Below are 20,219 nucleotides of genomic sequence, written 5' to 3'. Positions count from 1 at the left end.
CCCTAAATTCAAAAAAATCGTGTGGAAAAATTAAAAAAATAAATTGTGTATGTGTAAAAAAATTTGAAGCCTTAATCTCACAACCAAACAACAAATTGCGGAATTAAAACAAGAACAAACCAAGATCGAATAAAATCTCTAAAAATCAGAGAGGCGTGATACCATGTTAAACTCAAGAAATATTGGAGAAAACGGCTTAGTCTTTGCATTGATATTAATCACAAATATATATTCAATACAATTGGAAACCTAACTTGCCTAAAATTTCTAACATGATAAACTTAACATAAATACAATATTAACAAATATAACCAAACCGACTCTAATAGCTCATATGTTAATTTAATGAGCAAATGACTTTAGATATACGGTACACTCGGCTGTATATAACAAATTCTACATTGAACACACAAATTTTTAGAAAAAAAATTAGTATAAGTTTTGTTTTATTTTTTTAAAAAAAGAAAAAGAAGATTAAAAGAAATATTTGTGAAGAAAATATACAGGCTGTAGAGCTTGCTTAGCTTCTTTATAGATTTACAAGATATTCTATGTGAATATTGGATTGACATAAACATATTAATGGAAATTGAGGTCTGAGAAATCCAAACAATAGCCTAAAAAACATGTAAAGCGACATACAAAGGAGATTTAGATTTTTTTTTTATTATTATTACATTTATATATATACTATTTTTGTGCCCCATGCTATGCCCGGGTTGTTTATGAACTTTTAATCCAACGTGATACGACACTTGGCACAAAATTAAAACGCTAAATGATGTTGTCTTGTGGCCTAATTATAAGTTTATTATTTGGTATTTTATCGAAAATAAAACTCTAAACTAACAATCTTATTCTAAAATTCTATCCTAATTTGATTCAAAATGGAATTTTTAATTAACTTTTTTATCTTACGAAGTCTATCTAAATCTGTCCAAGGTGGCACGACACTTTGATGATGTTTTTTATCTTATAAAGTCTATTTAAATCTATTCAAGGTGGCGCGACACTAGGCGAAAAGTTAGAACGTCAAATGTCGCTATTTCGTGACTTGGCTAAAAATTTAGCTTTATATATATATATATATATATATATATATAATGGCAATATTAAGCATTCACGTTGTACTATTGAAGCATTGAATTGAACCATCCACCAGTACTACAGTATATATTATATTGATCCAAATGATTTATCTTTGGACCCCACCCCTAACAAGATTTTGAATGCACCACAAGGCAAAGAAAACTTCCCAGTTATTTTTGAAGCCACTAAAGAAGCCATTAACCAAGCAAACACAGCAGCCTTAACCATTGACCACCAATTTGAAACAACTGAGCTACCCAATTTGTCACAAATCTCCCCCCTAATCACTCATGTCTCACCCACCGCCAACACCAATCCAGCTTCCAATTCCCCCAGAGAAGATACTATGCGCGAGTTTGCCAATGGAAAAACCGTATCTTTACACTCTCGACCCCCTGATTCACAGGATGGAGGTAGAGATTCATTCATGGTCGGTGTCGAGGCTAATGACACCGGAACTAATGATAACTCTGAAGTTGCCATGGAAGATCAATCAAGCTTTTAGGCACCTCCTAGGAGCTTATGCAGCCAATTTCCCCCAATCAACTGTTCTTATGAATTATAATCATAATATGATGTCCAATTCCTATCCCATAACGTGTATGGTATGGAACGTTCAGGGTGCTGGTAGTAAAGATTTCCTTTCTGTCCTCAGAGAAGTGATTCGTATCAATAAACCTATTGTGCTTGCATTGGTCGAAACTCACATGGGTGGTGATCGTGCGACTCATATTGCTACAGTACTTGGCTACAATGGTCACACTCGCGTTGATGCTCAAGGTTTTAGTGGCGGTATTTGGGTTTATTGGAAGCCCGAATTAGTCACTGTAGACCCGATTGAACAAGCCAATCAATACATCACTATGCAAATATCGAAGGTAGGGGAAGAACCTTGGTATTTTTCTGCAATATATGCCAGTCCCGATCCTGCAAAGAGAAATGATTTATGGGATGAACTTTCAGATTTTGCCAGTAGAAACAACAAGCCTTGGCTTCTCGCTGGTGATTTCAATGAGACTCGATTCGGATGGGAACGAAACTCAAGCTGTGCGGAGACTTCTCGGAGGAGTCAAAAATTCAATGCTTGGATACATGAAAATAATCTCATAGAAGTGGAGTTCTCGGGGCCTGCTCACACATGGGCTAGGGGTAACAGTTTGGAAACTAGAAGGAGTGGACGTCTTGACAGGGCTTTATGTTCTGGTGAATGGGGGATGAGATTTGATAAGGCTCATGTTCGACACCTTCTAGCACTACAATCGGATCACTGCCCGTTGTTTATATCTCCTAATGGTTTTGCTCCATTGGAAGAGATAAATCGCCCCTTCAGATTTCAGGCAGCTTGGCTCACGCATGAAAAATTTGGTGAATTTATTCAGAGTAAGTGGGATAATTCTGCTCCTCTAATTCCTCTGCTGCAGTCCTTATCTTCTGATTTGCAAAATTGGAATAAGGAAATTTTTCATAATATCTTCCGAGAGAAAAGAACGCTTATGGCTAGGATCGATGGGATACAAAAAAGGCTTGTGTTTGAAAGAAATTCTGGTCTTCTCAAACTCGAGGCAAAGCTGAGAAGGGAGTTGGATGTAGTACTCAATCAAGAAGAGCTCTTATGGTATCAAAAAGCTAGAGTGGATTGGCTAAAAAACGGAGATAGAAATACAACGTTTTTCCACCTTAGCACAATTGTACGTAGATGGAGGAACAACATTGTAGCCATAAAAAATAGTGAGGATCAATGGATTCATGATAAAAATCAAGTCAAGGAGTTAGTAGTGGATTATTTTGCCAACCTTTTCACGGATGATGGCAATGATGAGGAATATAATATTCCATCAGGGGTAAGCTGGCCTATTTCTCATGAGGACTGGAATGCTTTGGTGCGTCCCTTTTCAAGATGTGACATCGATCTAGCTATCAATACCATGGGTGCTCTCAAAGCACCGGGTCCGGATGGTTACCAAGCACTCTTTTACCAAAAAAATTGGGACTTGGTGGCACCTAACGTCTATTCTATGGCTCTCAGTGTGCTTGAAGGTAAAGGCTTGCCAGAGACAATCAATGAGACCTTCTTGGTTCTTTTACCAAAGGTTGACAAACCCGAACTCCCTGCCCAATTCCGACCAATTGGTCTTTGTAATGTAGCATACAAAATCATCACAAAAGCCATTGTTAATCGGATTAAACCTCTTCTCCCAAAAATTATCTCTCATTCTCAATCAAGTTTCGTCCCGGGGAGACAAATTACTGACAACATAGTAATTGTCCAAGAAGTGATCCATACGATGAAGCGCAAACAAGGAGGTAAAGGTTACATGACTATCAAGATAGATTTCGAAAAGGCTTATGACCGCCTCAAGTGGGCCTTTATTCGAGATACTTTGCTTGACATGAATTTTCCAGTGTTGCTTATGGAGGTAATTATGCAATGTGTGACTTCCCCCTCGATGAGGGTGTTGTGGAACGGAGAAAAGTCGGATGCATTCTTCCCTTCTCGAGGCATTAGACAAGGTGATCCGTTATCACCCTATTTATTCGTTCTTTGTATGGAACGATTAAATCAAGTCATTGAAGAAGCTGTACTTCTAGGAAGGTGGAAGCCGATTTTTGCAAGTCGTGGAGGGCCCTCTCTGTCAAATTTATTTTTTGCAGACGACTTAATACTCTTTGCGGAAGCGAACCAAGAACAAGCTACTGTCATCAAGGAGTGTTTAGACAGATTCGGCAAAGCTTCAGGGCAGCGTGTGAGTCTCTCAAAATCTCGTGTTTATTATTCCCGCAATGTGTCTCAGGCAGAACAACATTGCATTAATCAAGAATTGGGGATGGAAAGCACGGATGATTTGGGATTATATTTGGGTATGCCGACTTTAACAAGTCGTGTCACTCGGGAAACCTTTGCTCATCTTTGTGAAAAAATAGATAGAAGACTCTCGGGATGGAAGACCAAATATCTATCGATGGCAGGCCGCATTACTTTGGCTAAATCAACTATCTCGACCATGGCCAATTACTCTATGCAAACTGCAAAGCTTCCTCGTACGATTTGTGATGACATTGATAAACGCACAAGAAGATTCATTTGGGGAGGAACAGAAGAAAAGAGGCGAGTGCATCTGCTTTCTTGGGACACACTACAGCTACCTAGGGAGAAAGGGGGTATTGGCATGAGATCAGCTCGTCAATCCAACTCAGCTTTCCTCACCAAGCTTGGATGGAGGGTTCTAACTGAACCTAATTCTTTATGGGCTCGAGTTTTGAGACACAAGTATTGCCATGGACGATGTGACATAGATATGTTCACACCAAACTCAAACATGTCGAATGTTTGGAGAGGCATCACAGACAATGCAAAATGGATCAAATTAGGTTCTAAAGTGGCTGTAGGCAATGGCAAATCGACTCTTTTCTGGGACCATTGCTGGGCTTTGGATGATCCATTAAGGGATGCTACTACTTCCTTGATTCCAGCAGAATTGGATGGGGTTCTGGTTGAACAGATGTGGGAACCAAATCTTGGGTGGAAGTGGGACATTTTTGCTCACCTTCTGCCTAATGCAGCACTGCAAGCAATAGCCTCTCATAAGCTTGTAGAAAATCCAGAAGTATGTGACTTGCTTTTTTGGAAAGGCTCGACCAATGGCAAATTTTTAGTAAAATATGCTATGCATATTATGAAAGAGCAGGATACAATTCCTAATCATCCTAAATGGGATTTGGCCTGGAAAGCTCCTGTGCAGCAGAGGATTCGCTGCTTTCTCTGGCTTTGTCTTCATGATAGGATCTTATGCAACGCTAACAGATTCAAGAGACAGATTGCTGTTGATCCTAGGTGCACTCGTTGCTCCACCAATGCTGATGAAACAGTAATCCACTTGCTGAGAGATTGCCCTGCAACTCGACAGATTTGGTTGAAAGTAGGCTGTTCTGCTCTCCTGCCTAATTTCTTCTCTGGCAATTTTAGTGAGTGGTTCATACGCAACATGGAAGCAGTAGAGTCAACCTACTCAGACAATTGGCCAACTTGCTTTGCTACCACTCTTTGGTGGATTTGGAGGTGGAGGAACACAGGAGCTTTTGGAAGAACTGATGATATTCCACTTGACACAGGGGCTTTCATCACAGCAAGAGTAGAAGAGACCTGGAATGCTCTTAGTGCAGACCCGATTCAAGGTAATATTCTGGGAAGGAAGATCAGACATGAGATATTTGTCAAATGGAGGACACCTCCTGCAAACTGGACTGCGCTTAACACTGATGGAGCTGCTAAAGGGGCACCAGGGCAGGCAGGAGGAGGAGGTGTGCTGCGTGAAGCTACTGGTAGGTTTGTGCAGGGATTCTCAGCTAAGTTTGGCATCTGTAATTCTTACAGAGCAGAGTTGCTAGCCTTGGAAACAGGTTTGCAGATGGCTATTGATCAAGGCATTGAGAGGCTAGTGGTTCAAATGGACAACCAAGCATGTATTGAAGCTCTTTCGAATGCACTTTATCAAGGAGGCGAGTGTTATCACATCTTGAACAATTGTCGTAATCTTTTTAAGTCTTTTAGTAATGTCGTAGTTAATCATTGTTTTAGGGAGGGAAATAAAGTAGCCGACCGTCTGGCTAATCTAGGAGTGGTTCTTGAAGAGAGGATAGTTTATTTCGATGTTCCTCCAATCGAAATAAAAAATCTTCTCTGGGAGGACATAGTTGGGGTTACCTCACCCCGGTTTGTTTGTTAGGATGTATTTTCTTTTCGGGTTTCTTCCCACTTTTGCACCAAAAAAAAAAAAAACTAGTACTATATTAATCCAAATAATTGCTAAATTTGTAGATTTACATTATTCACCAAATCTTGTTTAATTAGTACTATATTTCTCCAAATAACTTGCAGTGATAGAATAATTTTTTTTTGAACGGCAGTGATAGAATAATAATTGACCTAGACTTTGCTAAGAATCATCATTAAATGTCGCACACTACATTATTATTTTCTACTACGTTAGGGTAAAATAGTAAGGAGTAGTATATATTATCACTAGTTTCCCTTAATTGTAGGAGGAAAACTTGTTAGATGCATATATACTAGTATAAAAAATAATAAGTATAATTACTTATAATTTTATTTTTACTGATAAAATATCATGTAATAAATCCACATTAGCAAGTAATACGGAGAAAATGTTTCTTTTTATCTTTTGAAGGAAAGAGAAAAGATTTATAATGTAAAGGAAACGATGTTGGCACAATAATTTTCTATGTTTTTTCCAAAGCTTGGTTCGCGGATCGTGCATCCGCTCCAAAGTACAAAAAGGCGGAATGAACATGCAGATATGTACTAATGTACATGGGCATATAAAAGAACATAGTATTCATTTATAATGTACATCAGATTTTTGTGTAACAATTTTGTATATTATTTTTTTTGTATAATGAAATAGATAAATAATACTATAATTAATTTTTTTTTACTATACATTAATTACAAATCATTTCAATTTTTTTTTACCAAAAGTTCACTTTCTCTCTCCAAACAAAACTTCAAACCCATTTAAATTCCTCAAACCTCAAGCAAAATTTCAAGAAATTCGAAATTTTGAGTCCAAAATTGTTCAAGATGACAAATAAAAACAAAAGGTAAGACCAAATTCGACATTCATACTTGTTTACTTTGAGTTTGAGTGGATTGAAAATTGTAATATTTGATTTTATTGGGAATTAATTGCGATTTTGATGTTATTTTGTTATTGCAATGAGAAATAAAATGAAGTTCTTGAAGAAAATCGACTAATTAATACATTTTGGAAGAAGAAAGCAAGCAAATAGAAAATTTTAGAAAAAGTTATAGATTCAAATAATACAATATACATTAAAATACAGTAAAATGTTCTTTTTTTATATACTTACATGATGCAAATAATACAATGTACATTAAACATGTAACCAACATTATAACATATATGTTCATTAGAATATAATACAATGTACATTATAATACAATAAAATGTACTTTTTTTATATATACATGATCATTTATACCAAATGTACATTTACTATATGAATAATGTTCTTTAATATTATCATGTTCTTTACTAATATTACAAATATTCTTTAGATTTACAAAAAAACATATAAAACTAGATGTTCTTTATAAAATAGCTAGATGTTCTTTACAAAACAACTATATGTTCTTTACTGAAAAACTAAATGTTCATTCCGCCTTTTTTTTAAAAGAAAACCAGATACACCAAGCATGGTGCATCCGCCTCCACAGAAAAAATTTCATGTTTTTTCTCATATAGAGGTATGCTAAATTAATTTTTAGTGTGCCAAAATCAGAGGAATATTTTTTTTTTTTTTTTTTTTTTTTGACGAGAAATTATGAGGAAGTTGTTGTGACCTTATTGTGAAAAGACATTGTAAATACTAAATAGTACTCCGTAGTAAATATGATGTGAATGCGGTTGTTATTATCATTGATAAATACTCCGTATATACTTATCTTAAAGTGAAGTGAGAAAAGTGAAAAAAAAAAAAAGTTAATACGGCGATCATGTGGACAGGTGGAGATATATATATATATATATATATATATATATATATATATATATATATATATATATATATATATATATATATATATATATATATATATATATATATAGAGTTACTATATTTCAAAAATAGGATCGTTATGAAATTTCTGAATAAAAAAATAAAAAAAATCAAATCAAATCAAAGGAAGTAATAATTATAGTCATATAGTAATAGAAATTGTGAAACTTAGATACATTGTAAATTAAATTAGCGAGTTAGTCTTAAGTACTCCTGGAGTACCATAAGCATGGTACTTTGGATACCATACTATCATGCTATACACGTTATTATGTTGAAACCATGAGTTATTTTGGATTGAACCTCATATTATTTTGCTAAACTATAATGTTATTTGCTTAAACATTGTGTTAGTATTTATTATATTAGCCTTTTGTATTTTTTTTTTTTGTTAAAACATTGAATTGTGTTATTTTGGTTTAAATCATATGACGATCTTTTTAAGTATGAGGTTATTTTGCTTAAACTTGGTGTCATTTTGTTTTTTTTAATATAACTTATTTTTTATGTTAATTAAACATTGTATTATTTTGCCAAAAACTTGTGTTATTTTGTTTAAACTTATTTTACAGTAAGTAGCTAAATAAAAATAGAGAATAAAATTGAGAGATGAATATAGTTCGGTGAACATAGCATATAATATTATGTAACAAAAAGTTTTCAATCAAATAAAATAGAGTTATATTTTACTGAATAGCATAATAATGCACTAAATAAACATTCGTATACAATGATCAAATTTATGTAATAACATTATTGTATAGTAAAATAACATGAAATACATCATTGAATAACATAATACACATTTCGAAATAACATGAAACAATAAAAACTTTGTATTTCATGAGTACAAAAGAATGTCCATATGGAATAACATATAATTAATGTTAAAATAACATATATACAAATTAAAATAATAAGAAGTTTACATCGAAATAACATAAAATATACAAAAGCTAGAGTACCTTGTGCATGTACTCCAAGAGTACAAAAGAAATAGTATGCTAGGAGATGAATCCAACATCTTACATAAGAACATTGACACTTTAACTGTCAATCATTTTAAGGATTTTTTTGACACCTAATATTTTTGAAAATATCAAAACTTTCCACTTACTTGGCTTTGAAGTGAAATGTGACGTCATATGAGGCCCACTAACTACTTTCCCACCCTATTTTCCTCTTTTTCTTTCTTTCTCTCTCAATTTCTCATTCTCTTATATTGTACTCCTCTTAAAATTGGGGAAAAACTTCAATAGTGAAATAATTAACATAAATATATAATTTAATTTGAAGTTTTTCCCCAATTTTAAGAGGAGTACAAAATTAAAAGTCATATTATTATTGCAATTTAAATTTAACCTACTAAATATACTCTATATATTAATATTTTTAAAAATAATTGTACAATAAACCTCCCTAATTTTGCTACTCTTTTAGTTTAATGACAATTTCCTGGAAAAAAAAATGTATGATTTAGCACAGTGCATTAATGATGAATACTCCAATATCATCAGTAACTTCAGTTTTCATTTATTTTATTTTCTTTTTTTTTTTTTTTTTATTAATATAGAGTACCATTATGTGCAACATATAAGTATAGTGGGCTTATTCATAATTGACCAATCTGTTGGTGTAATTAACGTCGTCATTAATGTTTGATTATTGTATAATTTCATGATAATATAGTTATACTTCGCAAGTTGCATGCTTAGCTTAAACAATAATAACTTGACTGACCATAACATACAAAGACATTGTATAAATAGTGAAGATGTAAATGCATTATCCAACCAAGTAATTCGATCCATTTACTAATTAAGTAAAGTATCCTCCAGAGAAGGGCAGATTATATTTGCTAGTAATCAGTTGATAATCAAGAGAACTGAATGGCCGCTTCTCATTCAATCAAATATCTGAAGCCAATTATCCTAGGATTCCTGCTAATCCTAATGGCATCAGATTAGTTATATACTCGATCGAAGTATTAATCTCATAATAATCATGTAAAAATATAGCTAGTATATTGTTAAAAATAATGTTAATATAGCTAGTATAGGCTTGTTTGGCATTATTTTTTTTGTTTTTAGTTTCCAAATTTTTTTGAAAACAAAAAATCAAAAACAAGAAACAAGAAAAAGGTGTTTCCACTTTTTTAATCTCAATTTTCAAAATTATCATAATTTTAATAAGTTTAACTAATTTTTGATTCATTATATGACATATATCATATGATTTTAAAAAATAAAAAACCACAATAATGCCAAAATGAATCCTAATTAATTAGTGTTGGTTGTTATTTTGCAGATAGTATAGTATTAGGGGACTGCACCTTGAGAGGTTATGAATGCAATCATAATAGCGACTGTTGCGATGGATTAGTTTGTTCGTATAATCTTGGAGGGATTGAGCCTCCGTCTACGTATTACTGTTGTTCCACTCATGTGTGGGGTTTGTGGTACGATTGCAATAACTAGATCACCTTAGATGCGATCAGATCGCCCGCTCGAGCATGGGCGTGTTCAACACTGGCTGGAGGCAAAGGATTGAGGCGGGCTTGTTTGATTAGCTCGGCAATCTTAGCTTGCTAGCGTCTCCATTTGAATTTATGTTATAAGTGATGATTTACGTTTCTTCCATGTTGTACCTTTTTACTTTCTTATGATTATGTTGTTGTACTAGTATTATTGTTACCTGCATATGTTACTCTTATATGAGTACATGCTTATATGTCGGTACTTATGTCGTAAATGTTGTTTGGAATAATATTGGAGGTGATTTTATTCAACTTGTGTGTTATGTAATTATGTCTTGTCTAGTCATTTCTTGATGAAGAGCACCAAGTAGGGTTGTCTATTATTATTTGGATTAAAATCGAATCCAATTCAATTCAAACCGAATTAATTCGCATCGGATTAATTTAAATTTTGTGAAAATTCGGATTTTTGGATGGAATCTGGTTGGCCTTGTTTGGATCCAAAAAGCTGAAATAACCAAAAAAAAAAAAAAGAAACAGTGATTTCACAAATAAAGATGTTTTATATTAATCTTGTAAAACTAAGTTTTTAATCACTTTAATGTTAATCATGTAAAACTATATGTTTTCAATACTTGTTTTAATCATGTAAAATTATGTTTTAATGACTTGGCCTTTTATTTTCATAATAATCACACTAGGCTCTAAAAATTTGCAACGTATTTTGATTATGATTTTCAGATCAAATTCAAATAATCGAATTTTAATTTGGATTGTATTTGATGAGAAATTTGGATCGGATTGAATTTGAAAGTTTAAAACCAAATTTTATTTCAGATTATTGGATCGAACCTGACCTAAATCCAAACCCAATATCAAATGGACACCCTTAGCATCGAGTTGCAATCCCTTATGAGTTGTTAACTCTCACAAGTCACGACAAACCACTGCTAATGAAAATCAGCTCTTTGTTTCAATACGTACCCTCATGGCTCATGGCAGGGTGTTGAGTCGGCTCTCATAATCAAATTAAGAAATAAAGGGTATTTCTAACCGATAAGGCTCTATGTGAACCTATTTAGGGCATATTCATTCTAAACTAGAAAACCAAATGAATTGCACACTACACTGTGTTGAAATAATCCTTACAAGATAGTTTGATACATAAGAGTGCATTATTAATTGGCACTATATGTTTTTTTTTTTTTTAAAAGTACAATTAATATCAATAATCAATGTGATAATGTGATAATCACGTAATTTTTTTATGATGGATACCAAATTTTGGACAATGAAGACTCCAATGCACAATGTTTAGTTTTCATCAGAAATTAAAGATTGTACATCACAATTATGAAACATAATTTTCAATTGAGTAAAAATAAGATCTGATTCTCTAGTAAACAAAATCAATAATTAATCTAATGTACTTCGTATTAGACTTCTGTGTTAAAACTAATTCAGATATGTTAGTGCCCACTTGCAATTATGATAATTAAGTACTCCGTATTTTTTAAGTAGAACAACAAATTGACCTTGATTAGAATATAAGAAGATTAGGAAAACACGATTTCTATAATATCAATTGAAGCTAATTAATTTTGAATTATAATCTTATCAACATGGAAAGAGTTGACTTAATCATCGAAATCAGTATAAAAGAAAGGGTGGTGGATGCATTATTTATCTAACCACGCAGTTCATTGCTTAGCTTAAATTATATAATAGAGATAATAGCGACGTCACTCAAGTATCTGAAGCAAATTATTATCATTGGATTACTGCTAATTTCAATGACACCTGGTAATTGTCAATTTCACCTAATTTGATAAATATATTTACTCTTAAAAATTTCATTATATTAAATTAGTCTTGTAATTTTCAAGGGTTGGCATTAGAGCAGGGGTGCAACCAGAGAGGTTCCATCTCGATGCAGAACTTCTGTGCTCTTGACTTCGGTCCGGATGCGTTTGTGTTGTTCCGAGTATTTGTGGTTTTTATGGTGAGTGTGCAGCGATTAGACCGTTTGATGGCAAGGCCGTCCCTGTCTTGAGATGCAAGTTTAGCACTCAAAGGGATAGGGGTAAGTCTTGTATGTGGCTAGCCACACGGTGTGGTCACATTAGTTTATAAGAGTAATTTTCATTTAAATGTATAGTAACCTCATTTTTTTCATAAGAGTAACCTATCTTATCCATAAAGGTAACCCAAATTTATTATACGAGTATAATCAAGTAATTTAGAAATAAGTAACCTCATTTATTCTTTCGAGTAACTACCCTCTTTCTTTTGTTTAAGAAAAATAAAAGAATAATTCTATGTATTTAATAGAGTAACTCCTTTTTTTTATTTAACTTATATACGTTAAGATAACCCCATTTGCTCATCATCATAACCCCTATTACTTAATTAATTACCTAATGTGCTTGTTTGGTCGGGCTTTTCAAAATGCTTCTAAGTGGTAAAAGGAAAAACTTGGCCAAACAGTGTGATTTATAAAAGTAATTTCAGCTTCTTGAGAAGCCCGCTGAAGAATAAAATACACTATAGATGTAGAAGCTACAATTTGTAGCTTTTTGGTTCAGTTTCTCAGGGAGGAGTTTAGTCCATTAAATGAAAATTTTTGTGGACCAATATACCCTCAAAATAAGTTAAATTGACCATATATCCTCTCATAAAATCAAGCCCTTTGTCCACTCTCTCTCCTCTATCTTTATCTCTGTAGATTTGACCACAACTCCAAAAGACCATGCTCTATATTTGCATTTAAAACCGCGAAGCTTTACTGTCGTCGGCCTAGTGGAGATCGTGGTGGCAAAATTGATGCACTTGCAGAGGAACGGGTGGGAGGATTGATGTATCCGGTGAGGTTTACATATTTTTAGGATGTGTTTTTATGGGTCACTTGGTTGATTTTGAGCAATTGAGTGAGTCACAGAGTAAGAATAACATTAGGGATCCATTAGTGGTGGTTTGATTTAAAATAATGGCTTAATTTGCAGAGGGGAAAGGTAGAGAAATATGAAAAAGATAATGAGTCTTTTTTCATATACTACCTCCGTTAACGGTTATTTGCAACATTTGCCATAAATGGGTGCTACCTATTATGTGCAACAAATGATTTTTTTTCCTCTTTTAGTAAGTTTTTTTGTAAGAAATGACCAAACTGCCCTCATTTAACCAACTTACTCCCTTAATCATTTCACTAACCACACTCTATTATAACCAACTTAACTCATCTAATCTTACAAAAAAAAAAAAAAAAAAAAAAAAAAAATCAAAATATCTCAACATTCATCTTCATCATCAAATTTCTCTCTCCTCCTTCATCATCAAAATCTCACTCTTCCTCACTCCTCTTTCATCTTCAAGATCTCACTCCTTTATCTTCCCCATCTTCTGTCCAAATCTGGAGGTGGTCGCCTGTGGGTTTCGTGGGTGTGGTGGCTCTAGGCGGCACGAGTTTCGTGGATGATGGTCTAAGTTTTGTGGGTTTCGTGGGTGGATCTAGATGTCGTGGGTCTGGGTCTAGGTTTTATTGTGGTTGATTTCCTAGGGTGGTAGGTGGCGTGGTGTTGGGTTTCGTAGGGCAGTGGGTGGCGTGGTGTTGGGTTTCGTGGTCGTGGTGGTTCAATTAGTGGGTTCTTGGTTTCGATGGGTTTTGGGTTTCGTGGTGTTGGGTTTCGTGGTGGTGGTTTAATTGGTGGGTTCTAGGTTTCGTGGTGGTGGTGGATTAATTGGTGGTTTCTGGGTTTCGTGGTGGTGGTGGTTTATTTTGTAGGTTCTGGGTTTCGGTGGTGGGGGTGGGGGTGGTTTTCGGTGGGTTCTGGGTTTCGGCAGTGGTGGTGGTGGTTTTCGATGGGTTATGGGTTTCCGTGGTGGTAGTGATTCTCGGTTTTGGGTTGGGTGGTTTGTTTTGGTTAATTATGGATTTTTTTTTTTAAAAAAATTGGATTAATACTTAAGTAATGCCCTTATATTCAATAATCATGTTTAAATTTTTTTGCCTTGAAGTCTGTGCTACCCCCTTTGTTGCAAATAACTGTTAACGGAGGTAGTATAAAAAATAAATTGAATAACACGTACTCGTACTCATTTATTTCATTTATCAGTTAAATTAATCTTCAATTGTAAAATTTATCAAATTAACATTAATATTCTTTTATCAAATACACATTAATCTTCTTTTATCAAATAAACATTAATCTTCTATCCCACTTTTCAATGGGCCAAACAATGCAAAATTGTTTCTATTTCTCAAAAGTACTTCTAAAATTTTGTGGCCAAACAAATATGTTTCTTGCAAGTGTTTCTCTAAGAACAATTTCTGGAAAACTACTTTTAGGAAAGAGAAATTGTTTTATGAAAGCTTGGCCAAACATACCCTATATATGATAATGTGAAGTGGCCACACCATGTGACTAGTCACATATATAAAACTTTGTGTTGAATTTTAATAGGTTATAAATTAAAAATTAAATAAGGAAATTTTTAATTTACATTTGTTTTTATCTTCAAATTATTTCCTTTTTTTTATGGATAAAGATTAGATTATAAAGAAAGTTCCCAACCAACATAAAGTATCTGATATTTAACAAGAGAATAATCTTTTCTTTTTTCTTTTTTTTTTTTTGGCATTTTGTGTTTAATTCCGTAAAATAATGCTAGCTTAGGGTCGTCAATTTGGTAAGTCTAATAACTTGAGGTTTTCTTTTTAACGTAAAAATAGTAACTTGGTTTAATGTACATGCATGCAAATATGCAATTGCCTTAAAAAAAAAATCTTGTATATTATATCGATCGATCTCCAATAAAATAGGGTGATGATATATATGAAGCAGTGTTAAGCTAAAATACAGTTCCTCAACTTTAGTATTTGTAACATTTTGGTCCCTCATCTTTCAAATGAAGCAAATTGATCCCTCAACCACCCATAACTTACTTTTTCGGTGGAAAAAAGATGAGTCGCCAAAGTTTAGGGACCAAAGTGCCCATGTGGCAAAAAATAAAATAATATTTTGAATAAAGTTTAGGGACCTTCTGAAATTGAGTTGTCAATTACTTTACTAAACAATGAAAGTTTAGGGACTAACGAGATGACTAGGCATAAGTTATTACACTATCGAAAGTTTAAGGACCAAGAACGCTTATGTGATAGAGCTCATAATTGCAAAAGAAAGTTTAGGGACTTGTACATATTTTAATGAATTCTATAATGCTTGGACTATGTTGATATTAAGGGCCTGTTCACTTCAGCTTAATTTCATTTCAGTTCAGTTAAGCTCCTAATTTCCTTCTCTCATAAAATATTCATTTCAGCTCTATTCATTCCAGTTCAGTTCAGTTCAGCTCAGCTTCAATCAGTTCAGTTCAGTTCATTTTAGCTCATTTCAGTAAATGTGAACTGACCCTAAGGGTTAATAATTAGGCAAAGACACTTTATTTTTGAAAAAAATATTATATCAAACTATAAGAATATAGTTCAGTTCATTTTATCTCACTTCAGTAAATGTGAACCGACCCTAAGGGTTAATAATTAGGCAAAGACACTTTATTTTTGAAAAAAACATTATATCAAACTATAAGAATATAGTTAAGATATTTTTAAAAATCATATCAAATTCAATAAAAAATATACATATAAGCATTTTTTTGAAAGATATAAGCATTTTTTTATTTATATTTAAATGTAAGAATAATTAAAATTCATTTTTATTATTTTATAAAAAAACTATAATGAACGGTGTACAGTTTTTTTTTACTGCGCCTTTTAACTAGCTAACCCATTCTTCTCCTGTCAAGATGTTCTTGTTATGCACGACTTCCCAAGATTGATTGAGAGACCCAATTGAGCATCGAGCGCACTTGGAAGAAATGTGTCAATTTATTAGATGCTTTTATTAAGAAGACTTTTTATGTGTGAATATATCAATTTGTTTATGTAAATCAAATTATATTTTTATATCATTTTTAACTTATACTTCGTATATAATATATTTATTTATCTATTATTTGCAAATGATATAATTATTTATATTCTAAATATTGCTCATTCTTTTTATTGTCAGATATGTTAATATTGTCATTATTTAATTAGATAATGCTAATCAATTATCCATCCAAAGAGCACAAAGAGTAATAGCTTAATTTTACTTTGGTTGTACTAAAATCCTTCAATATTAATTGTAAGGCCCTAAACTTTTGCTTAGTCATCACTCTTAGTCCCTACAAACATTATAAATCATCTCCATTATTTTCATCTCTCAACAACATTAAACAATATACGCAGATAACAACCGTACAACAATAGTAACTTAAATCAGAAGGCACAACATAGATTTGTTGGTTACATGTCACAAATTAAGTCATAACAAGTTATTATTACTACTTACAATATTCTTGGTCTCCAAGCCATAAAGACCCTTGGCCTCCAAGGTTATTATACTTGCTCTCCAAGGTCAAGGCTTACATTTGCAGTATATATATCCATCATATTCCTATTGTTTTGAGCACAAGACACAAGAGACACTCTTGTACCCTTCGGGGTAGTACTCTTATACCTTTTTTTTTCATATATTGGATAATTAGTACTCGTTGTTGGTGGGTTGTTTACCTCATTTGAGGGTTTATTAATGATATATTTTAGGAAATTATATGATAATATTTAGTTGCTACATTTTGTACCTAGAATATAATCTTTTGATATCTTTTGATATTTCCCAATCCTATCAGATTAGGGAAACCTTGTATTATATATTGGCTATGGCCGTGATTAATGAAGTTTAAGCAATTGAGTTTATTCAATTTATCATATTCTCTCTATAATTTATCATGGTATCAAGAGCAGGTTAAATTTCTTAATTATTTTTTCAAACTCATAAAATGTCTGGAGATGATGAAACATCTTCATCGTTCCCTATCACCGAAATTTTCATGGTTCGTACAAGGCTAGGACGGGGTCGTGAGGGCTCCGATCGAAGTCGTGAGGGTTTTGGCAGCCGGGGGGAAAGCATTCGAATAATGTTGTTTCGAGTGCTTCTTCCGACGGCTTCTTCTCTAATGCAATTAAGGGATTGTTTGGTAATGTTAATGTTCCCGACAATCGTTTGAATGGAAAATTTGATGTTACCTCTTGGATTGTTAACACAAGGGCAACTCATCATGTAACCGGAAACAAATCTTGGCTGTTCGATACGCAGAGTTTTGAGTGTCCTATTGGTCTTCCCAATGGTGACATCATATTGGCTTCTTTAATTGGTTTTGTTCGTTTGTCGGACAAGCACATTCTAACCTGGGTTCTTTATGCCCCTAATTTGAGCTGCAATTTGCTTTCTGTGTCACAAATTACAGATAAGCTTGATCGTATTGTCCAATTTATCCCTTATATGTGTGTTGTACAGGACCAAATGAAGGAGTTGATTGGAATGAGAGCTAAGAGAGACGGACTATACTATTTTAGCAATTCGGATTCGGTGAATCATGTTGATGTGGGTAAAGCAACCTCAACCTTGGAGTTGTGGCATCGTCGAATGGGTCATCCCTCCGAAAAAGTGGTTAAGTTACTTCCTCATGTCAGTGGAAATAAACATAATCTTGCTAAAGGGTGTGAGGTATGTATGCGTGCTAAACATCATAGAGATAAATTTCCTTTGAGTGATGGTAGAGCCTCTAGGATTTTTGAGAAAATACATTGTGATTTGTGGGGTTCTTATCGACATGTCTCGTCGTGTGGAGCAGCTCGTTATTTTTTTTACTATTGTTGATGACTATTCCCGAGCTATTTGGATTTACTTGTTGGTTGATAAAGCTGAGGTTTTTTGAATGTTTTTAGCATTTGTTGCAATGGTTGATAGGCAATTTTCTCAAACCATTAAAGTTGTGCAAAATGATAATGACACTGAATTTAATTGTTTGCATGATTATTTTAGTGCTACTGGTATTATTTTTCAAACCTCTTGTGTGGGGACTCGACAACAGAATGGAAGGGTCGAGAGAAAACACAAACACATTTTTGAAGTTGGGAGAGCTTTGAGGTTTCAAGCCAAATTGCCAATATATTTTTGGGGAGAGTGTGTTCTTGCCGCAACCCATTTGATTAATCATACTCCAACTCCTCTCTTGCAAAATAAAACTCCTTGTGAAATTCTCTTTCAAAAACCTCCAGCTTTTGATGCAATTCGCACTTTTGGTTGTCTTTGCTTCGCTCATAATAAAAAAACCAAAGGGGATAAATTTACTAGTAGGAGTCGTAAGTGTGTATATATGGGGTACCCTTTTGGTCAAAAAGGGTGGCGATTATTTGATCTAGAAATAAAGGAATTTTTTGTATCTCGGGATGTTAAGTTTGTGGAAGATGTGTTTCCGTTTGGTAGTCCAGATGTTGTGAATATTGATTCGACTAGTTATGAGATGAATGATGTTATTCATGATGATTTTGCGGAGCATTCTTTGGTTAATCATGTTGTTGATACAATTGAAGACAACACTTCTGAAAATATGGCCAATGAAGCGAATGATCGAAGCACATCCAGTGCCACTGATCAGGGCTCTGGAAATCCTTCGCCCGCTGGTCAGCCACGCCACATCCAGCCCCAATTACTGCGTAGGGGGCTGGAGAACCGGCGGGCGCTGGGACTGGCCAGCATCACCAATCTGCTAGCACTGCCCAGCAGCACCAGGCAGACCTCAACACTGCCCAGCAGCACCAGGAAGACCCCAGCACTACCTAGCAGCACCAAATAGACCCCAGCCAGCAGCAGCAACACGGCTCTGATTTGGGTCGTGGTTTGAGGGAAATTATATGATAATATTTAGTTGCTATATTTTGTTCCTAAAATATAATCTTTTGATATCTTTTGATATTTCCCAATCCTATCAGATCAGGGAAACCTTGGATTATATATTGGCTATGGCCATGATCAATGAAGTTTAAGCAATTGAGTTTATTTAATTTATCATATTCTCTCTATAATTTATCAAGATTTTACCCACATTAAATTTGTGTGTATCTTATTACTTTTCTTGTCCATCTTTTATCTATTTATTTCTCTATATCATTTTGTGCTTCCGCTTGCACTCCTAATCCCAACAAGATTAACTTAATTGATACATGAAACATAATATTCAAAAGTGCACAATATTATTATAAACGGAGACACTGGCAAGATCACCATCTAATCAAACAGCCATGGCCACCTCGATCATTCGAGTCAGGCAGGATGTTGAACAACCCCGCGACGGATCAGTTACATGGGCTAGGGGTAGCATTCGTGCCATAAACCCCACGCATAAGAGGAACAACAACGAATTAAAGTGGACCGTTCATGACGCCTGTTGACGAAGTAATCTCATACAACGAACATGTTAGTTCTTCGCAACATTCGCTATTTCACTGAAATAATCACCTTTCCCCTTACACCCGTGTACTGAAGCCATATCTGAAAAATTAGAGTTAACTAAACAAATAGGCCCTCAATTGTTACATTTTTCACCCTTTGGTTACTCAAATTTTTTTTTTGTTCACTCTTTGGGTACTCAAACCCAAAATGTGGCCACTTAACTATCATCTAATTCACCGTTAAGCACATGTAATTAAATATTAATTAAAATTAATAAAAAAAACTGCATTAAATCAAGTAATCAATTTCCAAAAAAAACTAGCCATTGGAGGCTATTAAAACAGGTACACGGTAGCAAAAAAAAAAAGGCAAAAAGAAAAAAAAAAATTAATCCTTTGCAATCCAAAAAATAATAGTTAGCCAAATTTCAAAGCAAAAATTCCAGAAAATCAGTCGAGCTTGCTCGAATTCTCCCTTTACTTGCAAGAACAAAGATCAGTCGGCCAAATTTGCAACATTAAGCCACAAATTTTTTGAGGAACCCTTCCCCTGTTTTGCTTCCCAAAACTTCATTCTTGATTAAACCCTAGCGCAAATTTTTCAACAAAAACCCACAATTTAGCAACATCAATCACACATAGCAAAAGAATGCTACATTATAAGCACAAAATCTAGGCAAAATCAACAAAAAATCACCATGCCCCTGTCGTTTTCATCCC

This window comes from Chenopodium album, chromosome 12 (assembly GCF_948465745.1).
Source record: "Chenopodium album chromosome 12, dcCheAlbu1.1, whole genome shotgun sequence".
In the NCBI taxonomy this organism is placed as follows: domain Eukaryota; kingdom Viridiplantae; phylum Streptophyta; class Magnoliopsida; order Caryophyllales; family Amaranthaceae; genus Chenopodium; species Chenopodium album.
The sequence above is the reverse complement of the archived record's forward strand: the minus strand, read 5'-3'. Positions refer to the sequence as shown.